The following is a 14,398-nucleotide window of genomic DNA, read 5'->3' on the forward strand; positions in this document are numbered from 1 at the left end:
AATGTAAGCAGAAGTGTGTGAGCCCTCCAGAAAGACTCCTTTAAAGGAGTTGTATCACATGGGAGAGCAACTTTTTGTCTTTCTCTCCATTTCCTCCCTGTTGTGTTTTCCTTGGAAACAGAAATATGATGGCTGGAGCTCCAGAAGTCACATTTAACCACGAGGTAACCTAAAGGATGGAATCATGTGTCAGGGTAGCACAGTTAGGTCAAGTTAAACTCTCACCGGTCAATCTATGGAGTGGACCACATGCTATGGCTAGCTAGTAGGGCTAAAAATTCTCTAGAAGATAGAAGGAGCCAAAGTCCTGATGACCATGAAGCTGGCCATACTAGCTCTGGGCCTCCCAACTCCCGGATTCTTTTATATAAAGCAGAAAAATCTTCTTTCATGTTTAAACCACATTTTGCAATTTCCAACTGAAACTAATCCTAACTTATACACTCATCTTAATAGAAGCTTTTATTTACTAAGGAAAATGCTGAAGGAGATAAAATGGCACAGTCTTTATGGAAGAAGGGCAGATTCCACCATGGCAGCTTATCAACTGGTACAGCCTTAGAGCTAGAGTTTCTTCAATGGTAAGCAGCACTACTACTAATAAAAGAACCAAGCTTTTCCCAGGGAGTTAAAAAAGAAGGTTCATCCCCAAGAAACTAAATTATTTCACATTACCCATAACTAAAATTTCAGGATAAATGGATCCAGTGAGGTGGTACAATGTGATCTCTTAAGTGAACCCTGCATGATATAAACATGCAGGTTTTCCCTAAAATAATGCAAACCCTGTTAAAATCAATTTCTAGCAGTTACCTCCTGCAGAAAAGCTGAACCAATACAAAGCTCAGCAAATCTCTGAACATTCAATCCATTAACTCACCATTAACTAAGACTCATTCTTACTAGGGTGACTTTAGTCCTCAGGTCAGATTTATTAACTGTGTCATGTTCCCCAGAACATAAATGCCTAACAGTCAGAGGCTAGGTGGAATGGACACTCCCCACAGAGAGGTTGACAAATGGCCGGAACAGGTACAGAGGAAAGAAAAGAAAGCCAAGCTACAGCATGACTTTGTCCTAGTTCCAAAGATGGCTCCTCTGCCAGCCTAAGACCACATCCTCATTCTCTTCTCCTGTTAAAGCTGGAACAGATGCACTTCTCTACGCCCAAAGCCAAAGATATCCCTCAACAGGTCAGATGAACTGTCCACCTGTGGTGTGGACTGTGCCACCATCACGCTGCAGCTAGCAGGGTGAGGACTGACTACAAGAAGGAGGCTTAGATGGTGGTGGCCCTGGCCCTTGGGCCTGTTATAAAATGCAGCTGGCACCAGAGGTGATTTACAATGACTGCCTACCATTTGGAGAAGGCAGGAGGGGCAGGATTGTTTTTACTAGTAAAGTTTTACATAGGTTAAGGAAATACACTGCCCCCCAGTAGGGACGGAGTCTTTCTAGGACAGAAAAATAAAGATAAATAAAGGTGGAAAAACTGGAATGAGTACAGAAAAAAAATAAACTGGTTGGAAGATAGGCCTTATAAAGAAAGGTTAAAGGAAATGGATTCATTTGGCATGAAGATGAAAAAGCTCATGAAACCCTGCCTTCAAGATCTAGTAGTATTATGGTGCCTAGAAGTAGACTTCGCAAAAAAAAAAACAAAAAAAAACATTTAATATTTGCTGACTGACTGATTAGCAAAAGAAAGCTGATAATTCTCTCTTAGCCTCATGAAAAAGATGAAGAGAAGATGTGCACAAAGAACAGAACTGTTTTAGGTAAGTCACCCTTACCTTCGAGGCTGAGATAGTCTGTGCTGGCTCCCCGGCCCCACCCTCTCCCCCAGTGAGGTCAGTTGCTTCTGTACCTCCACAGAAGTTTATTCATCTCCTTCAGTACTGCTCCCACTGTAAGGTCATTACTTCGCTATTTGCTCCTCCCTAAGGCAGTGAGCTCAATGGGTGGAGGTGGGGAGGCCCGGGCAGGAATTCAAGCCTTATTTCCTGTCTGTGTGCACATGCAAGGTTCTTTGTACATAACAGATGCAGAATAAATGAACTGAGGTCAACAGATATTTACTGTTCACCCACTATGTGTCAGATGTCAGACACTAGAGCTAGAACAGTGAACAAAACAAATAAAACTTTCTGTCCTCGTGGAGCTTTCATTCTAGAGGGTGAGAGAGACAACACGCAAGTGAACTCTAGCATGTTTGAAGGAAATACATGCTATGGAGGAAAAACGGTGTGGCAGGGGAACAGGAAGTGCTGCAGTGGTCAAGATCTGACCGTGAGGGCATCTATCTCCAGATCTAGCCTCTCAACTCCCACTCTGCTTCTACACTCTCAGCCCCATGATCTTTCTCTAAGTGGAAGAGCACACAGTCTCACACCCACAGGATCTACTCCTGGAGCTCCTTATCAATCCTCAGCAGGCCCAGAACAGCTCAACGGGGCTCCTGATAAAGCGAAAACCCACATTCTTAGCACATACACCAACTCTTAGAGTTTCCTCCTCACACTTTATGCTACTAGAATAGGCAATATCTTCAACATGGCAGGAGACTGGTCAGACTTGGGAGTGGAAGTGAAAAGACAGGAGATACAAAAGGGAAGGCCAGAGAGGAGGGAGGGTCTGCACCCCATACCTACCCTCAGTCTATGCCTGCCCTCAGCCATTCTAAAGTAGCTCCTGTTCAGAGGAAGGCCACCACGCCACACCTGCTGCGACCACTACCACCGCCACATTGCACCTAACTACAGATACTCCTCTCCTCTCCCACCTCACCTTCCAAAGAGCAGAGGGTTCTTTTGTATTACCATGAGATTAAGCTTTAAGAACATACTGTTTGGAGTTTCTTTTCCTAGCCAAATCTATATAACCTATGTCCTGAACATTTAGCCTGAGAGGCAATAAGACCTACAGAAAAAGAATTCAAAATGGGGCGAGGGTAGGAAAGTGCTTCTTACTCAGTATTTTCTAGGCCAATGACTGTAAGAGAGTGATCTGCCTGTCAATCGAGGGTTTGCTAACTGTTTACAATGTGACCAATGTACGGTGACTGCTGAAAGAAACCCAGAAAAGAAGGCAATATGCCAACCTCAAGAAACTTACAATCTCCCCCACCCCCAAATCATGCAGGTAATACAGCAAGCAAGTAAACAACTCCTAAACTGTATGTCCAGGCTGTTGAAGAAAGAATGGTTAGGACTTGATAAGCAGGGAAGATAGGCTAATCAGGTACAGAGAAGGCATAGTGAGGCAAGACTGAGGAGAGCACACGCAGGGGACCGGGAGCAGGGTGAAAATGGTGCTGGGCGGGCAGGCAGTGCGTGTGGGCTTTCAAAGCCAGGCAGGAGAGCTGACTAGGGACAGGGATAGAAGTAGCTCAGCCTTCAAAGCAGAATGACCTCGCAACAGCCAACAGGGTGATACCAAGGAAGGTGGAATTATAGCGAGGCAGTGTGCAGGAGGCCTGCACACTGTGTGTGTGTACATGCCAAAGGGATTTGAACTCACAATCTAATCTGATTGTGGCCCAGATTAGAGTTGTGGCAATAGGAACAGGAATTTTAAAAGGAAAAATCATTTAACAAATACTGAGCTGCAATTCTGGCAGGTGTAGTTTTAGCTGCTGGGGATAAGCAATTTCCAAAGACACTTTGAAGAAGGAAATAATAGAGCAGATTAGATACAGAGAGTATACAAACCAAATGTTGTCTTTATTTACTTATTATTTGCATCCTGTTCAGGGATAGGAAGGCTGACAAATACTTCTATATTCCAATCAATGGCTTAACACTATCCACAACTTTCCTAGACACAGAATATTTAAAGGAAAACTGTTAGGGACATGTATGCATGAGATGAAATGAAAGACACCTCTGTTCCTTCATGGCAATTATTTTGCTCCTGTTTTACATAAATATAGGAGAAGAATTGAAAATTCCTAACTACCTCCTGAGCAGTAAGGCAAGCAGCTGTTAACATATGATGGACCACTTCCTCCTTCTCTATCCTGCCATGGCCATGTAATGGGGGAAAAGGGTTGGGGCTTGAGAAGCCTCTGACATCCCTTGGCACTGAGGAAGACTTCACTCATCTGAGCCCCCTTCCACCCTCAAAGTGCCCCATAAGACTAGAAGTCACTACAAACCTGGCAAGTCAGGCTCCATTGAAGACATGGCCACATGCCCTGAGGGAGCCATCTCTAAACCTAACCCACACCCAAATAAAATGCCACAGACTGAATATCGGCCTTTTAAGGTAAGACACTCCTGCCTTCAGATAAGTAGTCTCCTTATTCATTGGGCAGCAAGGTCAGATATGTGCAGGTCCTAGGGATATACTTTAAGGACATGGTCCCCATCCTTACTGCATTTATAATATATGACAAAGTCTGAGCCCTCAAAGATTTTTAAATGCAATGGCAATAACAACCAAGGTACTAATAGAGAGTCTTTCTTCTAAGTCTTTCCCAAAGGCAGATGGAGTTATGTTTGCTTTCTAACCCCAATTCACAGGACATTATAAATGAAGTACTCAACATGGAGTATTATTAACAGTCAGTCAGTCAGATCACTACTGGAGATGGAATTCTGTGTTTAACAAGAATGAAGAATGGAACGGCCCGTTACCCCCCCAAAATCAGTCTTTCCAACTCAGCTCTAGTGAGAAATCCAAGAAAAGCAATGCTGGAGAAAGGCCAGCTTGTTGCTACCATTCTGTCACTCTGTGTTCTTCAGTAGCCCCCAACAGGCTGTCTCCCTTTCATGTCCTTTTTACTGCATTTTTATCTTGCATAGTTGAGGCCAAATATGCAGAGCCCCGTCTTTGGGCCATATACAAAGTAACTACTGACTGAAGACATGCTACACTCTCCATGTAGGACACACAGCCAATGCCAGAGGCCCCCAAATGATGAGGCTTTATTTCTGTTTGATTGTCTGCCCATACAGCTAATGTGTGCATGTGTTTTGTTCACTATCTCTGCATACAGCATGTGTCCACACACACTACCAATCATAATGGGGGGGGGAGGGGTGAAAGAGATGAGCTCCACAAGACTTTGACCCTATGAGACATTAAAATCTTAAAACCAAACTCATGCACCTCTGCCATGTGTCACCCACCTCAACACTATCAAAGTCTACAACAGAACCCTACAGACAACAAGGTTCTATGCATAGGGAATTTGGTCCACAAACAACCTGTCCCTTTAAAGATCTGTAGCAATTTAAAAGCAGCTGGTTTCTGGTATGAACCAGTCCTCAGAAAGCAACTCTCACTTCATCTACAAAAGACAAGGTCTAATGACTGAGTTTTGTTTAAAAAAAAAAAAAAAAAAAAAAAAAAAAGGGGAGTGGGGGTGTGGGGAAGAATTGCTCCACACAGATAAATTCAAGACTCAGACACAACTGCCTGTGGAAGAACAAGGGGTTGGGGGCTTTTAGAGGCAGCCTGAAGGCACTGGCCTTTGCTGCTGAATGTACCTGCACTGCTATAGCTGACCATGGCCTGGGATGAGGGAGGGGAAAGGAAACATTACTAAACAGAAATGCTATAACTAAAGGGGCACGAAGCAGGCACAGAGCTCACCATGGGGGTCTCGGTGCCACTTAGTCCCAGCAGGGCTGACCTTGCCCCATGCAGGCAGGTGATTCCCTCTCACTGTGGTAGGAAGTCCTCTGACAGAGACAGAAAACTGTGGCTGAAGGAAATATAGGCATTCTTCTCTTTTCCCTCCCTCCCCCTTTTCATTTAAAAAAGGAGGGAACATTTCTAGGCCTAAGAAAAGTTATGATTCCAAGAGTCCTTCGATATCAGAAAACAATGACTGACTTTTATAAGGATTTCAGTAATACCTGGAATCTCAAAAAGATTCTGAAATTGATATTTTCAGTGCTTAAGAGAAGCACTGAAGTCACATCATTTCCACAGTAATTAGAGGCAGTTTCTTACCATATATTTGGAAGGATTTATTTGGTCTCCTGCCTTAAAGAAAGCACCTACTCCATACCAAGTACTGTGATGGTGGTGGTGGTGATGATGATGATGATGACTACATGATACTCCTAATAATAGTGGCTATAATTTATTAATCACATGTGCCAGGCATTGTTTGAGAGAGTTATCTATCTTTCCTCATTTAACTCTCATTGAGATGTAGGTACAATTACAGTATCAGCCTGATTCTACAGATAAGAAAAGGGAGTCACAGAGAGATAAGGTAACTTGCCCAAAGTCACACAGTAAGCAATATAGCTGGCACTTGACCCTAGGAAGTCTGGAACCACTAGACTGAGCAGCCTCTGTATTTAATATCTGCTAGCATTTTAATTCTGAAACAATCCTGTGAGTTGAAACTACTATCTGCAAATTATAGGTGTGGGGGTAGGGGGAGAATGAAGAAAGGTTAGATGACCTGTCCAGCTAGTAAACTACAGGGCCAGGGGTCAAATCCAAGTCTCTGACTTCCATTCTGTATTTTTTCACTTCCCCACACCCCATGGTGGTTTGATTCATGGACTGCTGTACAAATGGTTGTTCCTGGGACCAGAAGAGGTGACACTAGGTCCCAAGGGCACACAGGGAGAAAAAAAAATAAAAAATAAGAACTAGATAGGAGAGTCTGAAGGCAACCATTATGCCATAAGGAATTTGCCACCTGTTGCCAACCTCAGGGCTGTTAAACAGAAAATTCATCCTGTCACATTCTGCTCAAAACCATACAGACTTGCTTATTAGCCCTCTTCCCGTCTCCCGTATGAGTTCAAATCTCTTTGGCTTTAGTTACCCAATCTCATCTCTCACTTTCTCTGAGATTCTCTGCCCCTCAATCTGCCCAACCCCACTCCCATGCTCACCCCCACTGCCCACAAGCACTTCCTTCTCCCTTAGGCCTTGGTTCATGCTGTTCCCGACAACTGAACTCTCTTTCCCATTTCTACCTAGCCATATTTCAGCGCTCTGCAGAAGACTGACTCCTTCACAAAGCCTCCTCACCTCCTCTTGTCTTTCCTGAGTTCCTCTGCCTCTAAGCTTCTTCGAATTCCAAACAATTTAGTACTTATTCATATCCAAGCAGTACTATATACCATTGTTTCTGGTTCCCCAGTGGAAAATTCCTTAGGGAAATGAACAACCAAGCAAGATCCTCAGGTGCAGACACCAGAAGGCTTCTGGGCATAGGCCTGTGAGTCATACTAAGACTGAATCCTGCCCGCCACACTCACCTGTCCAATTCCCATATAACCCACCTGTAAAACAGAAGTAAAACAGTACCTGCTTCACAAGGTGTCTCTAGGAAGTAAATGAGAGAATGCAGTTCTAAAACATTTTCCACAATGCCTGGCAAAAATGCTCAATAAATAATTATTTAAATAATAACATTATCTGCCCACAGTCTAGTTTATTGCTTGAATGTACAATTGGAGCTTAGCAAGAAGTCTCAATTCACTGATGGGAAATAACTGGAGGTTAGAATTTAAAAAAAAAAAAAAACTATACAAAGAAAGAAAAGCATGAGTGAGCTCAAGAAAGTAAAATATTAGAGTAGAACAGATAGTAAAGTAGGCAAAATAGGATCTAAGGACTAAATCAAATCTGTAACTACTTCCTGGGTACTAAGTGCAAGCACTCCAAGGGACATAAAGGGCATGTAGGACAAAGGTTCCATACTTGCAGGGCTCACTGTCTAGCTAAGCAGTTTAGACAGCACAAAATAACTAAAAATACAAATAGTACATAAATGCCAAATGAATGGTATAGCCATTGGTTCCCAGGTTTGATGTTTGTTTTTGGCATGATACTCATTTTTACCATCAACTATTTTTTTTTGATCATTACAGGATATATAGGTTATTCCATACAACCTGTTGGTTGAAAAAATGCCTATCAATATAAAAGCTATGAATTCAACAGCATTTTCCAGTGAATTTCCACATACACTGCAAAAAAAGTAGAATGTATATGTTTGAAATATTAACTAAAGCTAACTCAAGTTTGATGACTCTACTCTGAATCAGCAAGCATGGCTACTGGCCGGTACACACACACTCAAATATTCATTAACCACAGCATGGGGATCACTGGCATACCCTCCTACTAACAGCAGCAGTTCAGAAGCAAGGAAGAGATAAGGTGACAAACTTATAACAGATTCAATTCAACAAACATTTAACTATTATAAAGAAAAACAATGCTTATAAAAATTGGTAAACAGATCCAGGCAAGTTTCACAGAAGAAAAGTTGGATTTGAGGAGATCCTGAAGGACGAGTAAAATGAAGATGCGTAGAGAGAATCAGAAAGGAAAGAATATGAGAGAATAAGGATGAGCAAAGGAGAAAACCAAAGTACTGAAGCCTGTACAGTAGCAAACCAAAGTACTGAAGCCTGTCCTCGTGGGAATGTTGAGGTAAAAGGGAGGAAGGGATAGTGAACTTAGCACAAAGTTTAGACATGCAATACTGAAGCAACACAGCTTCTCAAAAGATGAGTAGTAGAGACGCCAGGAGCTACTGTGGAAAGAGCTATAGGCTCCAGAGCTCCACAGATCCAAACACTTACTAGACCCTAGGTTAGTTGAGGCTTCCCAAGCCTATATGTCCCCCCACTGTAAGACAGAAATCTAATACCATTTACCTCAGAAGGATATAATGATTTTGAGATGAGGCTCAAAATAAGTAACTATTCTGAAGTGCTTAGGACAGTGTCCAACACAATAGAACTTAGTGATCACCATAACTACTCACAGTCCGCAAGGTACAGAAGGTCTTGGAACAGTCCTTTTGTTCAACCTTGTTTCATTCTAATGCTGATGAGAAAAATAAATCAATTCCCAGTTGGGGCCAGTGTGTGGAGTTTGCACATTCTTCCTATGGCTGCATTTTCCTCCAACATCCCAAAGATGTGCATGTTAGGTTAACTTACTAGTCTGAGTGAGAGTGAGTGTGTGCATGTGTGCGCACGCCCTGCGGCAGACAGGTATCCTGTCCAGGGTGGGTCCCTGCCTTGTGCCCTGAGCTGCCAGGAAAGGTTTCAGCCACTCACGACCCTGAACTGGAATAAGAAGGTTGAAAAATAATTCTCTTACTTGTTTTTATTAATCTTTCTTAGATGTATGTATAGTTCACATTTATTTCAATGTTTAATTTTAGAAGTGTTTTGAGTCTTTAAAAGTTTGATGTTTTTGTGAACAGAAATATGCCATAGGAACTTACCTTTTGTTTATATCAATTAGCCTATGGTAAAACTGGTTTCAATACACATTGTTTCACTTAAAGTCACAGTTTCTAAGAACCTATCCACGAAGTTAAGTGAGGACCTACTATAGTCTTAAAGGTAAGACTGATTCCATGCTAGTCCAGCATTCCTCAAATAGATTTGACTACAAAACAGTTTTAAGTAAAATTTAAAGAAAGAATACTAAAGGTGTACTGAGACTAGTATATGGGATGACAAATACAAAATGCCTAGTGATCCAAACTATGAATTCAACATTTTGGATAAATCTATATTTTATTAATCACAAATCAAAAGGTCTCAAGAATAAATTTTTACAAAAAAAAATTAGTCCGATTCAATCATTTTACTAAGAACAGTTTTAATTTCTCCAGAATACTTTTTAACGGTCCATGGAACAGTTTATGAAGCACTGCCTTAAAGTGGCTTGGGGTGCTAAAACAAAGGACAAGATAAATAGATAGGGACAAGGAAACACAATAGAAAAAAAACATTTTTCTACATTTGCGTGAATACTGCTAAATTATATGGCTTGGACAGCTGGACCTGGTACCTCTTCCCATCGCCTCCAATTTAAAGCACCAGGAATTTTACAGGCATTAGGGAATAGGTCTTCTTGGGAGGAAGGAAGGAACATAGGAAGAGGCAGTGAGGAGGAAATTATCAAATGCTGCTTCTGAATGTTTTTTTTTAAACATGTACGTACAATATTTCTGTTCAAATCTGATGCTTTTTATGAAGTGAAAACGAAAGCTTAAAAACAAATAAGACAATCTGCCACTGTAGTAAAATGGACACAGCTCTGACTGCAGAGGCTTCTCTAACTGCCAAAAAGAGCTCCAACCAGTAGGAACTGGGGTGAAGAACAGAGACCCTCAACCTGTGGGTTCCACAGCTGGTTAACTGCTCACTCAGGGGTGAATTGAAAGACAAATTTAGAACTTGGCATCCACTTCCAACTCATATTCAACAACACTAGTGGGGGCTAATGAAGGAGAACCCGTCCCTACTTTTGGCCATGCTGAGAAAAGTGGGTATTGAAGGTAGCTGAAAATGCTATGCAGGACTGAAGGTGGCAGAGGCAACAGACATCCAGAGGAAGCAAAGACTGTGTCAGAGTGCTTGCTCAGAGAAACCACAGCCACTCCTCACACTAAAGACAGACGCTTAGAGAGTTGTGTTTATCTCCAGTCTGTGCCACTGTGCCAGGAAGGGGGGCTGGGAGGCACAGCCTAGTTACTTTCCGTATGTTAATCCTGGCAGTCTGAGCAGCAGCTGAAGACAAACTCAGGGCAGAGAAGTGGACCAAAGGAAAGTCTGATTAATAATTATACTCTGAGTTTACAGAGTGCCTTTTTCTTCCCTGACGAGCTTAAAGTGGTTTGGAGACATTACTTCAGGTTCTTTATTTAAACATTTTCACAGGCAAGTCATAGACAGTATTCAGCACAAGAGAAAGTTGAGATATTAAGTCCACTTTGAAAGATTAGGAAAAACACACATGCCTATACCAATTTCCCCTGGGGAAGTCAGCAAAGAGACAAAACTAAAAGCTCCACTTTTCCTAGCGGTTCCTGGTAGCATAGACTGCTTCTCAAAAATGATTCTAAAAGTTTAAGGAAAAGTGAGTATCCCAAAGGTCGCAAAATAAGTGTCTAGAATTCCACAAAATAAAATAATAGTCCTGCCTCATCCTCTTCACAGTACAGCACAAATCAGGAGCCAAAATTGCCTTAAATCATTTCTAAAACAAGCCAAAAAATAAAAAACTAAATAAAGAGGGGGAGGGGGAGGAAGGTGGGAGGAAGAAAGAAGGAAAGAAAAAAAACACATGTATTTTGCCTAGATCAAAGAAGTTCCAATTTTTATCTCAAGGGAGGGACAATGGTAGTTCCATAAGGCCTGTCTACTGCAAACAACCAAAGCAGAATAATCTATAGGATAAATCATTAGTCATTTTATGTTTCTTCCTAGTCTCTTAAAAAAAAAAAGTGCATATTTTTCTACAAGAGCGCGCAAGAATTTAGCATTTTCGTCTACGGCCATGCCACCCTGAACAAGCCCAATCCCGTCTGATCTCGGAAGCTAAGCAGGGTCGGGCCTGGTTAGTACTTGGATGGGAGACCACCTAGGAAGACCAGGTGCTGTAAGCATAAAAAATAAAAAATAAGGGATTGTAAGCTGACAAGGTCCTTGCAACCTGTGAGGTGAACCAAGGGTTGCCTTGCCTCCCCGCCCCGCCCCCCGCCAAAAATTAGCATTCTCTGTGAGTCTACTAAATATCGGGCATCATGTTGGATCTGAGCATAGAATGTGAACAAAACAGTATGTCTCCTATGTCCCTGAAATGGAAATACAGTGGGGAACAACCATCAGTATAAAAATGTCAATTCACAAATAGACAAATAAGTCCCTACTTACATATTGTGAAAAGATCTGTAGGGGAAAAGAATAGCAGAATATAAGAGAAAATAACAGAAGGGGCATCCTTGACTGAGGTGGTCAGGATTGGCCTCGGTAATGAAGTGGTATCTTGCCTGAGACTGGAAGAAGTCTAAGTCTAGGGGCAGAAGGAATCACATGTTCATAGGCCATCAAGTGACAATAGACTTGGGCCTTCTAAGAATCAAGGCCAGTGGGTTTAGAGTTCAATGGCAGAAGAAGAAGAGGATGGCAGAGCAGGCAAGGCCATGCCATGCAATGCCAGGCTATGCCAGGCTAGGCATCTTATGGAATTTGGATGTAAGAACCTTGTTTTTCCTATGTTCTTCATAGTTCCCAGCCTGATGACCTCCTCATAGTTGATGCTAAGAAAATATATTCTTAATTCAGCAAATCCAATAAAACTAGTGACCACTTAAGAAGCAATGCAAATATTTCAAATCTTGGCCCTCAAGAATCTTATAATTTGATTTGTAGAAAAAAGAAAGCAGACTACCCCTCTACTCCAAATGACAAATGTTCTGAGACAACAAGAAAACTATCCTGAGACAATATCTGATTAAATGCCAAATGAAATGTTCACTGGAAGAGGGAATAATTTCAGGCTGTGGTGGTGAAACATTTCCCAGAAAGGGTAGGTCTCCAAGTAGAAACTGAAGTCTGGGAAGAATTTAACTAAGCCACCCGGTAAGGATGCTCCATGCACACAGAGCAGTATAAACAGAAGTGCAGATGCAGAAACAGGCAAGGTCCCTTTGGGAGAAATAAGCACACAGGACAGCTGGGCCCACCTTGAAACATACAGTGGTCCATCCCAGAGGCAGCTCCAGGCTGGCTCACCCCAGGCTAAGGTCCTTGCCTGGACACAGGAGGAAGATTCCCACATGCTAGGGCCCTGGCTGTTCTCCTGCCTGGCATTCTGGGGGAGCAGGAGAAGAAAAGTGAGAGAGACTAGAGAAGAAAAGTGAGAGAGACTATCTGCCCCCAAGAAAAGGACAGGCAGAGAGCTATGGATCTCATTCACTGGGATTAAAAAAAAAAAAAAAAAAAAAAATTAAATGCCAAGAAGGAGGGCAAGAAGGGGGAAAAATCCAAGTTGTTGTAGTATTATGCAACTGAAATTCCATGCATATGCCAGGAAATTCAAAGGTCACAGTTCCCACAGCAACTGTAACCTGACCCGTCAGCATATGTAGTCTTTGGCACTGCCAGACCCAAAGCAATCTACCATGTTCAGCACTCACGCCACCAGCACATACCTGCTGCTCTGTAGCACCTGGCAGTCTGTACCTGCTCTCTGCTCAGAGCTCACCTGGGCTACCCATATCAGGCTGCATGGGGCCTTCAGCCATTCACTGCAGTCCCACAGTCTTTTCAGCAGAGCTTCACCCTGACTCCAGGCCTACTGAACTATGGGTCTTTAATCTTAACTCATCTATGGGTTGAATTGCCTTAGGAGGGGGAAGGGAAATGTGTGTTTGTGCGGGCAGGGGTTGCTACCTCCCTCTTCTCTGATATCTTGTGACATCCCAACACTTGCCAAGCCTCATCGTAAGGGAAACAGGGCCGGGGGAGCAGATGGAGCAGTGGCAAGGGAATGCTGGGCCTCAAAGGACACCATCAAAAAGTGAAAAGACAACCCACAGAACAGGAGATTTCTGCAAATCATATTATCTGATCAGAGACGTGTTTCTAGAGAATATGTAGCTGAGTACATTTTCCTTCCTAAAGGAGGCTAGGACAAAGTCAGGGCCATCCAGGCCCTGGCCCAACCTGAGGGCCATCCTATATTGTGATAGTGAGGAGCGGGCATGAGCCCCTCCACCCTCATCCCCCAGCATGAGGTGGCAGGTAAAGGCTGTGGGTATCTATCTGCCTGTGGGTGGAAGAGAGACCAATGGGCCTGGCTTAGAAACAGTTGATCACTGGTCTTTTTAAAAGACAAGTCCCCTGAGGTCCTTCTCCTGACAGTTCAATCATCACAACAGAAAAGACTCACCCAAAAAAAGGTTTATGTCCTGGAAATCCTAGCTCCATTCAGCTATTCTGTGAATAGCTGAAACAATAGGCTCAGGTCAAAGAATGACTTTCCTGTTACTTTGGCTCCCAAGGCGAACACAGACAAGGAAAGCAGAAGAGATGTGTGACTAAGACTAGCTCTACTGAGCAGCTGCCTCACCCTGAGCATGGCCTCAACAGTGCTCATAAGAGTACTCTGCATGGTTGCTATGAGAATTAAATGAAGCAATATATATAAGAGCCTACAAGGCCTAACACACGGGAGGTACTCAATAAATGGGAATTATTAGTATTGTTGTTATTTCTTTTCATCCTTTATGTTTTACTAAATATACTGTCACCCAATTTGATCACCTACTTCATTTATGAGAGCTTGGTGGAAATTAATGTTTTGATTATTTCATAGCAACAATAAAAATAACAATAGTAGCTAACATTTCACGTGTGCTTACTGTGTGATGAGCACTGTTTTGTATGCTGTTCTTATGAGGTTCATTTAACCTCATATTAATCCCATGAGATAGGTATTATTATCTACATTTTATAAATTGCACAGAAATTTAGTAATGTACTCAAGGTCACATAGTTTTAAGTGGCAGAAGATGTAACCGAACCCAGGCAGTCTGACTTTAGGGCCTCCATACTTAAACACATCACATCCATCTTCAAAGTATGAAGACCTGTACCCACCA

General features: G+C 42.5%; 1 protein-coding gene and 1 non-coding gene across 2 annotated transcripts in view; one reads left to right on the forward strand and one right to left on the reverse strand.

The window, feature by feature from the left end:
• The window catches only part of MICAL3 (microtubule associated monooxygenase, calponin and LIM domain containing 3), a 188,923-nt gene that overhangs the window by 153,806 nt on the left and 20,719 nt on the right, over nt 1–14,398 (reverse strand). The window lies entirely within an intron of this gene.
• LOC112472367 lies at nt 11,280–11,398 on the forward strand. Its single transcript, XR_003043623.1, has one exon. It is a non-coding gene; the product is annotated as a 5S ribosomal RNA (ribosomal RNA).

The sequence above is a fragment of the Pteropus alecto genome, unplaced genomic scaffold (genome assembly GCF_000325575.1).
Source record: "Pteropus alecto unplaced genomic scaffold, ASM32557v1 scaffold76, whole genome shotgun sequence".
Classification (NCBI taxonomy): domain Eukaryota; kingdom Metazoa; phylum Chordata; class Mammalia; order Chiroptera; family Pteropodidae; genus Pteropus; species Pteropus alecto.